Raw genomic sequence first — 16,397 nt, 5'->3', positions numbered from 1 at the left:
CTGAAAAGAAAAGAAAAGAAAAGAAAAGAAAAGAAAAGAAAAACCCCCAGCCTTAAACTAAAAAAAAGAAAAAAAGACATAAATACTTGCTTAACAGATATACTGGGTATCTTACTGTCTCATTTGCATCTCACTGCAAAGAATGAGGGTGAGGTAGATTCCAAGTAGTGAAAGAATAGCTGCAACTCTTTAACAATTCAGCTTTTTACCTCATTTGTAACTAAAATCTACAACCAACACATTCACATTAGACTTTACCTAACCAAATATAAGTACTCCAAGTGCTTGTAAGCATTCACTGATATTTGCTATCACTCAAAAGGAAGACGATTTCAGCTATATCTGAAAACGTGAGTAATGCTTCACCTTGTCTCATTTTGAACAGAGTGTACAACTGAATTCCAATTACAAATAACTATATACTTTAATAATAATTATTTTAAAAATTTTACTAACAGCAAAATCAAGCCATTTAACATGATGTATTATATTCATTTTTTCACAAGATTAGAAGGTAGGTTTGGGGAACAGCAATAGGGTTTTGTTCAAGTGGTCATTTGTCTCATGTTCTGATAACTCCCTTTCCAATGGGCCCTCGGGTTCCTGCATCACAGTTATACAATGTCAGCCTGCAGCAGTGGATGTGGCTAAAATCCTGCAGCAAAAACCTGATACATTTGATGGCATGTGAATTATATCTTAGTTTTTAAAAAAGCAACTCAACATTGCCAAATGCTTATAATGTACGTAAGAGAGGATTACAGAATTGTAATACAGTAATACATATAATCTAGTTATAATGATGAATATTTACTAAAAATTTTGTAATGATAATAATAGCAGCTAACATTGAGTAAGTACTCACTATGTCTAAGACACAGAATTTCATTTAATCTTCACAGTAAGTCAATGAAGGTAGTATAGGTAGTATAATTATCCCTATTTTATAGATGCAGTAACTAAAGTATGGAGAAGTTTAGTGATTTGACTCAATTCTAACAGCTAAAAATAGAGCTTATGGGATTCAAGAATCAGGTGTATCTGGCTCTAACATGCATGCCCTTCATCACTAAAGGATGATAAGGAAAGTAAGTGAACATATATACCTGAATCAGCCATGAGCAAGACTATTGCTTCTCAAACACTAATGTCTTCTTCACACACATATGTAGGTTACAAAATATAAAATAGACTGTCATGTAATACAGTAAGAAATGACATAGGATTGTAACAGAATCCTATGTCATTCTCTACAGTCCCTCTACAGACAGGGAAGCCTTCATGGAAAAGATGGATTGGATTTCCATAGCCAAAGTGAAATATTTTTTTTTACAGGGAAAGTGAAATTAGGCTGGTCAGAATGGTGAATTGATGTTGGACACGGATGGAGAGGTTTCAAAGTCAGATTTGAATTGGCCTGTGGTAAGTTTCAAATGTCAGGTCAATAAATTAGGCCAAGGGCAGTCACTGAAGACTAGAGGGCGACAAGGGTTCCTGCCTTTCAAGCCTCCATTTTTGCCATCAGAGGAAAGAAGTGTAGTATAATATAACGATTAACTTCAGAGTTTAGAAAAACCTGGTTTGATACTTGGCTCTGCTACTCCCTGGCTATGTGACTGTCGTAGCCCATTTGGGCTGCTACTGGAACAAAATACCATAGACTAGGTGACTTATAAACAACAGAAATATGTTTCTTATAGTTTTGGGCTGGGAAGCTCAGATCAAGGTGCCTGCAGATTTGGAGTCTGGTCTTCTTGCTTCTTTATCCTCACATAGTGAAAGGAGAGAGGGATCTCTCCAGAGTCTCTTTTATGAGGGTAATAAGGAAAACCCCCATCTATTACTTGGTGCATCAGCCACCTGAGACCCCACCCCTCACGGAAGACCCACATCAGCATAATACTAACCTATTACCTTAGCCACCTGAGATCCCACCCCTTGGACCACCCCAACTTAATAAAAGTGGGAAAAAATGGGTAGACAGGCTCAAAATTTGGTGGCAAGACCCCTCTGAGCCCGCCAGTGAATAAACTTTGACTCTCTGACTCTCTGTGTGCCGCTGGGTTTGTCCTCGGGACCACTCACTACAACACTTGCTGTAACAAGGGCACTAATCCCATTCAGTAAGGTTCCGCCCTCATGACCTAATTGATGCCCAAAGGCACTACCCTCTGAATACCATCAGACTGAGGTTAGGATTTCAACACATGAATTTTGGGGAGATACAAATATTCAGTCTATAGCAGTGACTATGAGAAAATTACATAAGCTCTCTCACCATAAAATGAAAAAGTAATAACAGTGCAGATATTATGAGGAATAATAAGATAGTACACGTAAATGCCCACAGTAAGGTACTGGCTCTGGAATGCATTTGATTAATGTTAGCTGCTGTTATTATAAATGTTACTAAAAATGATGTCCAGAAGGGCAAGATTATTTGCCAAAAACTGAAACGAAAATGGAATCGTAACCTTTAGAAATAAGGTGGGTTGAGGGATGTTCTCAGTATACAATAACATAACTAATGCCTCCATTTTTTTTTTTTTCTATTTCCCTTCTGTTCAATTAATAAAAATCCAGGATGGACAAATAAAGGTGTCACCAAACTTCATTCTGTAAGGCTGGTGGCAGGCACCCCTCCCCTCCCTAAGGGAAAAAGAAGAAGCCCCTCCTACTCCTCCATACCTGCCCTAAAGCTAAAACAAAGAAATTCCTCACTCTTCCCGCCGAAACCCTCCCTCCAGAGAAACTCCCATCCCCCACCCCTAAAAAAACGTGTATATAAGCCCACCCAGACTTCTGGGCGGGGCAGCTTCTCTGGTTCCACTCGTGGGACCATGAGGCTCACCCGGGCCGGGCCCCTCTCTTGGGACCTGTTACCCCCACCTGGGAGCACCCCAATAAAGCCTCTTTACTTATCCCTTTCAACTCTGCTTGTCTTTCTTTCTCTGGCGTTGGCCAATCCAAAAAACCTACATTTGGTGCCGAAACCCGGGAGGGTGCTTTGACTTTCAGCTGCACCGCCCCTCCCGTGGACTTCGGTCTTAAAACCTTACACATTCCTCTACCAGTTTTCCCTAAACAACTAAATCCTTCTGAATGTTGTTTTATTGGGGAGCAATTTGGTAATTTACATGAGTCTTTCTGTCAGAATGATTGAAACAGGTTAGGTGAAAGCTTGATAATGGGGGCGGGGTGGGAGGGCACAATCTCCTACAGTTTACTGCCCTCTCCAGTTTCCTCACTACAGTGCAAACAGAATTTAATCAATTACCTTTTACTAAATTGAGCAACTGTGACAAGAACAGGGAACAAAGAGAGCATTTGTTGTATGATGATATTCATCTGTTGTAACCTGAACAACCAAACACCATTACTATGGATTATCATGTGGAAATAAATAATCCTTCTTCATAATTTGTATTATAATAAGGTTTTCCACTGTTAATTTGTATCTTAGAGTCAAAAGAAATATCCTGTGCAATGGTTTAGAGTAGCAGCTTATCCTGAAGCTTAGCACTGACCAATAAACCTGTAATCCGCTTCATTGCAAAGGCATCACTGAGTTTGCATTAGGGGTACAAAGGGAAGGAGGACAGAAGTAAAACATATTTAACCCTACTGTCCTGAGAAGGAGCTATAACTACATTATCTCTCTTAGTTCTTGCATAATACTATGCAACTGGTTTGATTATCCCCATTTTACAAAAGAGGATACCTGCCTTAAGAGTTTAAGTAACTTAAAGACAAACTACTAGTAAATCTAGCTATGATAAACCCAAAATATGTGATTACAAAGGGTTTTTTTCCCACCTACATCAAGTTCCTAAGATGAATGTGAGAAGAAAGGAGATTCAATTCACTTTTGAACAGCTCACATGGAAATCCTGAAATAGAAGTTTTTAATTTCCAAAGCTAGAACTCTATATTTCTTTTCTCTTAGTATTTTCTTCTTAATATTATATAATTATATATTGAAAATATGAGCTGAAAACTCATATTGCATCTAAAAGTATTTATATGGCATTTCCAAATATAAAGACAAAGAATATTGAAGGCAAATATCAATTTCTCCTCCAGTTACTGAGGAGTGCAACACAATTTGCTACAACAGAAAATGTGTGGATTGAAGCAGCATACTTTGATTCATCTGTCAGTGGTGGCTTCTATGATGTTAAAAACTGGCTTTATATTTGTTTTAAGGGTAATAGTAAATTGCTTAATTGGCTAATAATAAAATAATTTAAAAGTCTTCATAATTTTTAAACAGTGGTCATAGTAGCAGCAGTGGCAATGCCCAGTGCATTTGAATTTCATTCATTTGGATGAGTTTATTTTTTATGTTAATTCTAATATATCCTATATTTCTATATTTACATAGATGGGAGAAGAACGGAGAAAAGGGGAAACATATATGTTATGGTTAAAGTTTAAACTCTTTGAACATGTTGGTATATCTATCTCTCTGTCTTCCACTTTCTCTCTCTCTTTCTCTCTCTCAAACACGTATCTCTTAAGAGATTATCTTTTTATCCTGAAGTATCTGGCACATATTACATTGATATCAGATAACTTTACTAAGTATATATCTTTAAACTTAACTTCAGTTATCCTAAATTGTTCTCTTTATACAGTGGTTGACAATATAAATGAGATATGAACATGGTGTATAATGCTTCCAGATTGTAGTTTATAAATTAGCCCTATATTAGCCAATTGTAGATGAACTGTTCTTTTATTGCAGCTACAAATAATTCAATATTGTTTAAAAAATTATTTTGTGTTAGGGTAATATCTTACTACAGGTATTCCATTAAAAAAAAAAAAAAACCTCTGATAGGTATAGAGGGTAATTAACAAAATAATATCTCAGGAGTTCTCTTCCTCTGAAAGAAAATAAGCCATAAAATTGCCCAAAGCCTCTCTGCAACACAGAATTCTAAAGCAGCCATTTTGTAAAGGAGCTTCATTGTAAAACAGAAGTTCTCTTTGAAACCCAGTTTCACTTTAATGCAGACTTGCTTAGTACTATTAATAAAAGTTGCCTGTGTTCTTTTTGTTGTTCATTTTTTTGTACAAGTGGTCTTTAACTTTCCAATATCACAGAATACAAAGGGAGCAGTAAGCAAACTTGCCGGTGTTTTGCTTTTACCTTAGGGCATCTGAACGCCCACCTTAGGGCACTTGATCGGAAGCTGAGTGAAGAAAATAAGTCTGATATCTGGATAATAATAAAGTTTGGCATGTCGTAATGGGAAGACTTGAACCTCAGACAAGCGAGCACACAAAGGCTAAGTGGAGTCTGATAGGACATTGCAATATGACAGCACCCAGGCCTTAGAACACCCTCAGCTAAGATGACTCTTCTGAGATGCCTCTGGGCCAAATGGCCAAAAATAAAACCATTATATATAGGTAATATCAACCACTTCAATTTAATCTCTAAGTAATTCCCTCTCCTAAAAACCTTAATATATTTCCTCTAAAAAAGTAGCATAGTATTAAAAAGCACTATTGTAGAATTCTATATCCAATGAATTAGAAAACATTTCTTTACTCAGCGTACATCACTGATAGGGCATTCTGTTAGAAAACATGAACTAAATAATGAACACAGCAATGCTACTAAAAGGTTGAAGGGAGAAAAGAGAAGTTTACGATAAACATTTTTTTTTTTTGTTACAAACAACCCACATATAAATTAATTACAAAAATGCAGAAATCAGAAGAAATACAAAGTGAAACACCTTCCTCTTAGTTTTGATGGTCAATACACAAATATGTAAATTTAAAATAAATAAGTCCTTCATGCCTTTACTAAGTATAGGTCTATTAGTTATTTAGGTAGTTGCTAAGCAACGTTCTCTTCTGTAGGGCTAAAGTGCATGAAATTAGCAGGTTTTCAGGAAAAGATAAATTGAATGAAAAATTAGGGAACAGAGAAAGGCAAAAGCATTAACTTGCTAATTAGGCTGTAAGGGAAGTTTAGAGACCTTTAGCACTAGTGGTTAAGCATTTCCTTTTCAACTAGCACCAAATGAGATGTACTTTAGCACATTAATATTTTAATTTTATTGAAATAGTGATCATTACACTCACTTCTACACTCAAAAGCTTAACTATCTAATTGGGGTATCATCAGACAGGATAATTAGGTTATCTTGATGTGATACCCCAATTACTACTCCTAACAGTGATCTCTATAGATCTCCTTCTTTAGGACCCTGTGTCTTTGTTTAACACGTGTAGAAAACAAGATCCATAGAAGTGGAATGCTTACTTTAAGATTCTATGAAATCACAGGTGGAATTTAGACTCATATCATGTAAGAGCTGTACAGGTCCTCTAGGGTCCTCTAACTCAACTGCTTAAGTCAAAGGCCCCATCACAGAGCTGTTCAGTGGCAAAATTAAGATGTAAACCAGCCCTCTTGACTCTTAAGGAAAGGCCCTACCGGAAGCTAAAAGCCTGTCTTGCCTTTGGCCTATGTCTAGGATACCTAGTCTTGTACAGAGCACATCTAAACTCTTGCGCTAAATAAGGTGGAAAGAATCTTTCTTCAGTGCCTTTTAGACTGGAGAAGCTTTAGGCCCATTTAATGGGGCTATCAGAGTGGTCCATGTGGCTGCCCTGGTTTAGACTTGCTATAGACTCCCAGAAAAAGGCCAGGAACAGATTGTTCTTTACTACTGGAACATATGACGTAGGCTCAATAGTAATTTGACTCCCCACACTTAATATAAAATCAGGCTTCCTTCCAAATATGATTTTAGGTAATTTATTCTCTTTACTGAGAATATCACAGGGAAAATACACCTGAAAAAGGACTGGCATAGGAAAGGAAGAGAGAAGATTAAGAAAAACATTTTTTTTTTAAAGGCATTTATGTTGAGTCTATTATAGTCACAATTTTTAGAAGGCAAAAAATTTTATTTCAAGTTCACTGGTGGAATCTACAAATCTATCACTCATTTCCTGGTTGCTTAGGCCCTTAATGGTCTAATCTATTTCCTGAGCTGAAACCAGCTAATGGAAAAATATTTAGAATAGTAATTATCCAGTAAGATGGCCATTTGGGATCTGATCACCTAAAACATATTCTTGCTGATAATTCCCTCCAGTAATTTATATGGTTTCAAAAGTAATAATCTAATCTTACTTTTTATAATGAAAGGTCTTTGCTTAGCAAAACATGGTAAGGCTTGCCCTCTCCTAGTGGTTTATGAATGAGGGCACCCATCCATGATATTCTTTAGACTCAACACATATGTAATATGATGTTTGAAAGTGTTTTACCTGCTTTCCTGCCAAGCAATTCATTCATAAAATCAATGAACAAAAAATAAAAATAAAACATGAGGTCAATGTCATGACCATGACAAAACTGAGGTATTTAAGTGATAGAAATCTGTTAAATAAGCTTACGCCACCTATATGCAATACTACCCCAAAGCTTCAGAGGCCCAAGTTAGTGAGAGCAAACTACACTGGGCTGATTGACGCTGAATTTACCATGTGTAGCTCACAAGATGACATTTACTAAACTTCTCAAAGCCTCATTCCCACAAGTTTCTTTCTCTTTGTGCGCTGCACATCATTACTGACCATCAGCACAGCTCTGGCACATCTGTTATTAGGTGGGGAGTTCAGACAGCAAACTATATTTAGCCTAGGAGAAGCATTATTCAGGACATAAACATGCTAGAAGAAAACCCCAAATGCAGGAGAGAGCTAGGCATGGCTTTGGGTGATCTGTACCATCCTCTATTTCCTTTAGCAAAGCTTGTCAAGACTTATTTCTGAAAACAGTCTGTTAGAGCTAGATTTGGCCTTTGGAGCAAAGCTAGTCTTTGAGTTGAGACCTAGGAGTGTGGCTTTCAAGGTACCCACCTCACAGCTCACTCACGAGTTACGCATAATTCTGAAATCGGAGCCCACCAGATTTAAATTTCTTTTAAAACAGTATTGTAAAGTATGGTTTTTACAAAGTTAAGCTCAGTGTAAGATATACTTTGACTAGGTAAAGAGATTACTGGACTTCAAGAAACCAGCTTGCCTTCTTTCAAGCAGTATTCTTATCCTATTATGCAAGTTATTACCTTTCCATAACTGAGACACCAGTGATAAAGCCATTCTATATGTCTTGACACAGAGCATTAATATAATTTTTACTACTCTAAATGCCTCAATCCACAACAGAATTAGCAATAATAAAGTTTCATTCCTTTTAGAAGCATCTCGTTAAAAACAAAACAGAGAAAAATATTTAATTTCCATTTCCTAAAGAAAAATAACAAATTTATAAAATGACCAATACTATCTTTATGAATCCTGATTATCAAAACAAAATAGAAACTTTTTTTGTCTGCTATTCACATTCCTCTACAGTCATTAAAATCGGTTGTTTAAATTTTTCTTCATGGGTTTCACATTTATTATAGATAAATATTTTTATAACACAATGTACATGAGGCAGAAGCATTCCCTGACCTCCACAGGCTTAGGACAAGCCCCTGCAGTCATCCAAGAAAAGGGAACTTTGTAATTTACTAACAAAAAGAAAAGGCATCAAAACTCAGTACCAGAGATTCATATATTTTAGTGCGATGAAGTTGGACTCCTGACGCTGACTTGCAGGATTTGTTTTGTGCTTTTCTACTCAGATTTGAAGTTATGGAAACCACAGAAACAATTCCCCATACTCTTGAAACCTCCTGCTCTTCAGGGACCTTAACAGATACGCTGCTGCTTCTTTTTCTCTTTTTTTGAGACAGGGTCTCACTCTGTCACCCAGGCTGGAGTGCAGTGGCATTATCACAGCTCACTCCAACCTCAAACTCCTGGGCTCAAGAGACCCTCTTGCCTCAGCCTCCCGAGTAACTGGGAGTACAGGCATACGCCACTACACCCAGCCAATTTTTTTATATTTTGTAGAGGTGGGGTCTTGCTCTTGCCCAGGCTGGTCTTAAACTCCTGGCCTCAAGAGATCCTCCCGCCTTGGCCTCCCAAAGTGCTAGAAGTACAGGCGTGAGCCACTGTGCCCGGCCTTGTTTCTTCTTTGTAATTTTCAGTGTTAACATTTCCAGGTAAAAGTTTATAATAATACAATCAAATAAAACAATTACTTCCCACACTATTAAACTAAAATAATTAATTGAAAGGTAAGTTGTAGCGTATGGCAACATAAAAGGTAAATTGTCTTTATTCAGTCTTGGATAAAACTACTGATGGAACAAAATTGGGTTAACTCAAGTAAAACCCTAGAAAAACTAGTCAAAGACTTCCAGTATCATTTGATTGTACTAGCATAATCTGAAATTTCTCTAATGACAATTTAAAATCCCAGTCACATACGCCCAAGAATTTTTAGAATGGTAGGAGTTAATTTCCTAAACCATCCAAAGGAAAATAATCCCAACTTCTTATTGAAAACAAAGCTTGTTTAAAACAGAAATATGAATGAGACAGGTATAAAAAATTTATTCTCTTCACTAAGATAATAAAATTGGACTGCTATACAACTGGAGAAAGTAATGAAAATAAAGCAGAGTACATTTTAATTACAGCACGAGTGGAAATGATGCAGCCTCTGACTGGACAGGTGGCCCCATTCCAGGGGCTCTGAAGCTGCTTTGGCACCGTCCCTCCACACTCAGACCAGAGGGAATGTGACTCTCGTCTCTACGTCCTCTTAAAGCCCCACATGCATGGAAGTTTTAAAATGTAATTTTGCTCCATCAGTTTCTACTACTGTATAACAAATTACCACAAACTTAGCAACTAAAAACAACCACCATTTATTATTTCACAACTGTACTCAGGAGTCCCAAGAGGGCTGTGCTGAGCTCTGCTCAGGGTATCATAAGGCAGAAATCAAGATGCCTGCTGGGCTGGGCTCTTATCTGGAAGCTCTGGGGAAGAATTCACTTTCCAGCTCTTCCAAGTTGTTGGCAGAAGTTAGTTCCTTGAGGTTGTAGGAACTTGGCCAGTTTCCTTGCTCGCTTCAGTGGGGAGCTGCCCTCAGCTCCTCAAGGCCACCTGCCCTCTTTCTCATGTGCTTCCCTCCATTTTCAAAGCTGCAATTGCACATTGAGCCCTTCTCAGACTTCCAGTCTCTTTGACTTTCCCTTCTGCCATCAGCCAAAGAAATCTCTTTGCTTTTAAGGCTCATATGATTTGATCAGGCCCACTCTGACAACCCAGGATTGAATCTCCCTATTTTTAAGGTCAACTGTGCCATATAACATAATATAACCACAAAAGTGATGGCTCATCATATTCGAATACAGGTTCTAGGGATTACGATGGGACATCTTGGGGGCAGGGAGCATTTAAGAAATTATGCCTACCATCTTTACTAAAAATTTAAGGTAAATGAAACAAAACAACAAAAGCCAAATGGTGTTGTGAACTTGTCCAAATGTAAAGCAAAGATATTCTAAATCCCTCACACTTGGATAAGTAACATATGCAAATGGTGCAAAACACAAAAATATAAAAGATAAATAGTAAAAAGTAAGACTTCTTTCTAATACTGTCCCTCAGCCCGAGCGAGTTCTATTTCCTAGAAATAACAACTGTTTACTAGTTTCTTTTGTCTTTTTCTAGAGGCATTCATCCATATTTATTAAAGCATATATATTTGGGAGGAGTAGATTTATTTATTCCTGAAAAGTTTGGTAGAAGTTCCCTGTTAAATCATCCAGGCCTTAGGCTTTTAGGAGAGGGGTGGATGGAAGTTATTCTATGATAAATAGTTCAGATTTTCTAATTATCTGAAATTAGTATTGGTCATTTCTATTTTCCTAGAAAATCATCCTGTTTCTTCCAGGATTTCAAATTAATTTGCATATAATTGAGCAAAACATTTTCTTATGATTCTCTTATTCTTTTCTATTTCTATCATTTCCCCATTATTTCTCAGTTTATGCTCTCTTTTCTATCTGCTTTTCAATTTTATAAGTTGATATAGAAATATCAATTTAATATGTAGCTTTTAAAAAACAATCAGCTCTTTTATTATTCTGATCAATTTTCTTTTTCTAATTTATTAACTTTTATCTTTATTCCCTTCTTTTATTTTTTAGGTTTTTTTAATTAATAATTTTTCTAACTTTTTGAGTTAAATATTTAATTCAGTTCATTCTTTCTTCATTCAGATAGGTACTTCTGAAGTCTATTTTAGCTCTGTCCTGTAAGTTCTTATATGTAGTATTTTCGTTATGCTTTCTTTCTAGATTGTCTATAACTTGTTTGGTTAAGTCTATAGATTGTCTATAGACTTATTTAGGTAGACATTTTAAAATGTCCAAGTGATACAAATTTTCTTTCTAATTCTTAAGTTCTATTATTAATTTTATCGCAATGGGATCAGAGATGCCATATGTATTCATTTGGCCTTTTGGAATTCATTGAAATTTTCTTTATTGTCTATTTTTGTGAATGTTTTATTTGACATTTAAAAAGGTCTGTTTAACTGAGGTGGGGGGTGGGGGAGGGGATGGGGGTATGCCCACACAATGAGTGCATTGCACACCGTTTGGGGAGTGGTAACGCTTGAAGGTGCTGACTCGGGAAGGGGGGGGTGGGGAAGGGAGGGATATATACCTACATGATGGGTGCAACGCGCACTATCTGGGGAACAGACACGCCTGGAGCTCTGACTTGGGGGGAAAGGCGGTACAGGAGCAACGTATGTAACCTGCAATTCTGTATCCCCCATAATAAGATGAAAAAAATAAAATAAAATAAAATAAAATAAAATAAAAAGGTCTGTTTAGCCAGGCATGGTGGCTTACACTTGTAATCCTAGCACTTTGGGAGGCCTAGGCAGGAGGATCGCTGGGCTCAGGAATTAGAGACCAGCCTGAGCAAGAGTGAGACTCTGTCTCTACTAAAAATAGAAAAATTAGCCAGGTGTCGTGGCGTGCACCTGTAGTCTCAGCTACTTGGGAGGCTGAGGCAGGAGGATCTTGTGAGCCCAGGAGTTGGAAGTTGCTGTGAGCTGTGATGATGCCACTGCACTCTAGTCAGGGTGACATCTCAAAAAAAAAAAAAAAAGGAAACTGAACCCCTCTCTTCACTTCCCCACCCCTCCATATTAATTTAAAAAATAAAAAGGTCTATTCTTAGTTTTTAGGATACATAGTCTGACAAATACCAAATATTTATTTTATTCATTATTTTTATTTGGATTTTCTTTTTCTTATTTTGATCTCTTATAAACTAAAACAAATGAATTAATATTTCTTATCACTTTTATGTAAGTATTTTCTTTATTTCCTGTAGTTTTTCCTTTATGGATGATAATGCTATACTGCTGCTTTGAATCATCCCTTATTGCCCTACTTAAAGCTTTTCCTCTAAATCAGTCTTGCCTGATATTAAAGAGATAATGTTTACTTTTTTCCTTGGGCTCTCCCATGTTTTCAATCTTTCCGATGCCAGTCTTCATTGAGAGCATTATTCTGCTTCTTCTTTCTGTCTCACTGGGGCCAAGGAAGCTCCTGCTGCCAGTCCACAAACACCATCCCATTAGTCTAAACTGGGCATTGCTGGGTTTGCCCCTCAGAAAGTTCTGCCACCATTGTCTGAGATCAGCAGCTGTGGGCATTTGTAACTGCATTTATCTTTTCTTCATCACATTTCTGCTCTGGGATTGCACATGTCTCCTACTTTCTTTGAAGATGGTGTCATGTTTCTTTATTGTTCTCCTAGTGCAGTTGGATGATTTGTAAGGGAGATGAAAAATAATGTTGTGATCTTTGCTCTATCATATTAAAATTAGAATCTAGAATTTATTTTTTGCCAAGTCTCCTCCATTATCCCATTCCCTACTTCATGCTCTCTGGCCAAGGGCTATGCTGTACTGTGCTCTGCAGATGTTCTAGATAACAGTATGCTTTGGTCCTTAGTCCCCTAAATGAGAAAGGCAGTTTCTCATCTGGTTTCTTGAAATTCCTCCCATGATTTCTCGGCTGTTCTACACTATCTCTGCCTCTTCTATAAGTTTCTGGAAATTCTATTCTAATCTCTGACTCATGTCTCTCTCTTCAGTTCAGTTTAAAATTCAGGGTGTCCCAAAAGTCTCCATACAAATGAAAAATTTTGTAAAACTTTGTAATGCATATTTTGTAAGTAAAGGTACATTAAGCTATGATTTCCCATTTTCCCTATGTATGCCAAGTTTTGGGACACCCTGTATTTTTACCAGCCAATTCAAAGCTGCTATTAAACTTTAAGAGAAAACCATAGCTGGGCCAAATTATGTCTCAATAGCATTTCACCTATGATGTACAAAGCTCTCTCCTGGGCAGTGGTGAGACATACCAAAATGAATGCTTCAGGAACTCATAATCTAGCAGGAGAGAAAGAAGAAGTATTGTTCTGAATCTTTTTTGCTAAATGCACATTTCCTTATAGTCTCTCAATGCCAAGTTGTGTTATTCATATTAGCCATCTTTCTCTGGGCTCTCCCTATATCACATCACCTTTCTTAAACAATTAGAAGTACATATACTGCTTTTTTCTGTTCTACACCAAGAAAGTCTACACCTTCTTGGATGGGCACAAAACTACTACGTTCATCTGTCCTTGCTTCAGTCACAGAGCCAAAATAATAAAAGTTGCACTCATAGAACAGTTGTGTAAATTAGGATCCTTTGGCGACAAAGAATAGAGGCTCACTTGAGTTATCTCAAGCACCTGTGTGTGGATGTGTGTATGAGAGGGGGTAACAGTGTGTACATGGGGGGAGTTACTGTAAGGTTTCATGTGACAATAAAGGACAAAGGTATGCCACGTGGCTAGGCCTTATGGGAGTTCATGGAAAGCAGCTTAACCAGGCCTCATGAGCAGCACAGAAACGGAGAATTTCAAGTTGTAATTTCAGCTTGTCCAGGATCAGGTAAGTAATGACGTGGTTAGTTCCTTATCCCCTTGGCAGCAACAATTTGTTGACCACCCTTTTTCCCTACAGATATAAACTCAAATCTTTGTATCTACTCCCACCAACACCCAAATACTTTAAAAATTTCATGATTTAGCTCCTACTTACTCATTGCTCTTGCTTACTCATGGCTTTTACTGACTCATGTCATCTTTGTCTGCCTTTTTTATGGTTAAGCATTTGACTTCTGTTCCTATCAAATAGTTTTCTCTACCTCAAATTAAAAATCTCCTAAGAAAGAACATCTGATCAGTCCACTATGTCATCATCATCAGTTAGATAAAGTACTTGTATCAGGTCATCAAATGGGTCAGCCTCCAAATGGGTTAACTACTTTAGGTCAAATGTTCTCTGAGACATGGTCAAGATGGTAAGGTCAAGCAATATAGAACATGGTCACCTATGTATATCTGCCTAGAGTTGATGTCCTTAGCAAGAGGCTATAGGTAGGACCCTTAGAAAGGGACTCCAGGTATACAGATCCTCCTAGGTTTGGCCTAATACAGTAGTTAAGCCTTCCTCCGTTCTGATGACCAGTATTATGCATTTTACCCCAGGTTCTCTATGGTTACCAAGAAACATTAGTCACGTGAAATAGATTTGCTCATTTTACTGCATTTCAACTGTTTCTTTTATACTTAAATGTAATCACTGACAAGATAAATGTCCATATGGTATACCACATCACCAACGGAATGAGAATTTAGCCTAGCCAGCTAGAAATTCTTGGAAACAGTTATATCAAATAGCTCCTACTGCTAGTTTTCCAAAAGGTTAAAGTGATTAATAATATATCTACTTCTATAAAGCGACTATCCATTCTCTAGGGTCAGACACTAGTATGCCTAGAAGAAATTAGGGCTTATTTATGATAATTACATTTCTGCAACCTAAGACCACATAAACAAGAGCCTTTTTATTTCACATATGACAATTCAGAACTGAATTTAGGTTTGCTCCTCACAACCCCTATGAGAACAGGTTTTATTATCATCTTATAGAATGGGAAAGAAAATAATTCCAGAAGGCAAAAATGCCATCATTCTAGATTAGAGGAACACTAGATTCAGGGAATAAACTCCTGTTGCTTTAGGATTTCAACTAGGATCATGGGCCACTGGAATTGAAGGGGAGGCAACTCTCCATAGGGCGAGAATGTATTCCCTTAAAGTTCTTGCAGAGACATGTGTCCCACCTGTCCCTGTGACAGTTGCCTAATTCTTGCAAAATTATCAACTCTGCCAATCATAAGAATAATCTGGTAACATTTGTAGAGTACACAAATTGAAGATATATTCAACAAACAGAAGGGATATAAATTTCGGTAAGAACCTTTCGTAACAAACATTATCATGGTCAGAAATTTTTCATAAAAATAGTTTCAATTGCCAGACAATGACCTGCGTCTTATGGACACATTATTGATGTGTTTAAAAAGAAATTCCCTATAGTGAATAATCCAGAAAATTCGCACTCTACAAGGAACACTCTTCTTATTAGCCAGATATGTACCATACTACTTTCAGCATTAATTCGGTTTTCATCCAAGGAGTTACAACACCAATTTGCCAGGAATCATGCTGGGCCTCTAGCATATGGGACTGAATTTACCTCACGTCTTCCCTCAAGAGAAGGAGCCATGCAGGGCCAATCATGCTAAACGACTGACAAGTAAATATAACAAAAGAAAGCAATGTAAGAGTATGTCTGAGTGGTTAATCCATTGGCCAAAGATTAAAGGGGATGTTCTGATTTCAGTGTGTCCTATTAGAGATATACACATCCTCTAACACATTTTGCTTCTCTCTCCAAAGTGTTTACCATGAGACATCCTGTGGCATCTACTATTAGATGTATAATGGAAGAAAAGATATTCTCAGTTTTTATTTATGATTACTTTGGTATTCCAGTGTGTAAATTTGATTATTGAATTAGGAAGAAGGGAGAGATGATCAAGGTTGTCAACAACTCTGTTTTGCAATGAGGGTGCTATTAACAGGTAGAAAGAAGTAGCTACAGGAGGCTAAATCTTTGAAATGAATTGCTGGGTCAGACAGAGGGAGAGAGGTTTATTTTATATGGAGAATAGAAAGCAATTATATCTGTCAACTCCTCTCTCATAGCTCAAACATTTCAACTTCCCTCATCCCATGTACAAATCTCCTAACAACCTAATCTTTTTTTTTTTTTTTTTTTTTTTTTTTTGAGACAGAGTCTCACTCTGTTGCCCAGGCTAGAGTGAGTGCCGTGGCGTTAGCCTAGCTCACAGCAACCTCAAACTCCTGAGCTCAAGCGATCCTCCTGTCTCAGCCTCCCAAGTAGCTGGGACTACAGGCATGCGCCACCATGCCCGGCTAATTTTTTCTATATATATTTTTAGCTGTCCATATAATTTCTTTCTATTTTTAGTAGAGGTGGGGTCTCGCTCTTGCTCAGGCTGGTCTCG

The 16,397-nt window shown here is 37.3% G+C and overlaps 1 protein-coding gene across 2 annotated transcripts in view; it reads right to left on the bottom strand.

Moving 5' to 3' along the window:
- RABGAP1L (RAB GTPase activating protein 1 like) overlaps positions 1-16,397 on the bottom strand; it is a 654,847-nt gene that overhangs the window by 101,844 nt on the left and 536,606 nt on the right. The gene's annotated exons all lie outside the window — the stretch shown is intronic.

Source organism: Eulemur rufifrons, chromosome 8, assembly GCF_041146395.1.
Source record: "Eulemur rufifrons isolate Redbay chromosome 8, OSU_ERuf_1, whole genome shotgun sequence".
Lineage (NCBI taxonomy): Eukaryota > Metazoa > Chordata > Mammalia > Primates > Lemuridae > Eulemur > Eulemur rufifrons.
The sequence above is the reverse complement of the archived record's forward strand: the minus strand, read 5'-3'. Positions and strand labels throughout refer to the sequence as shown.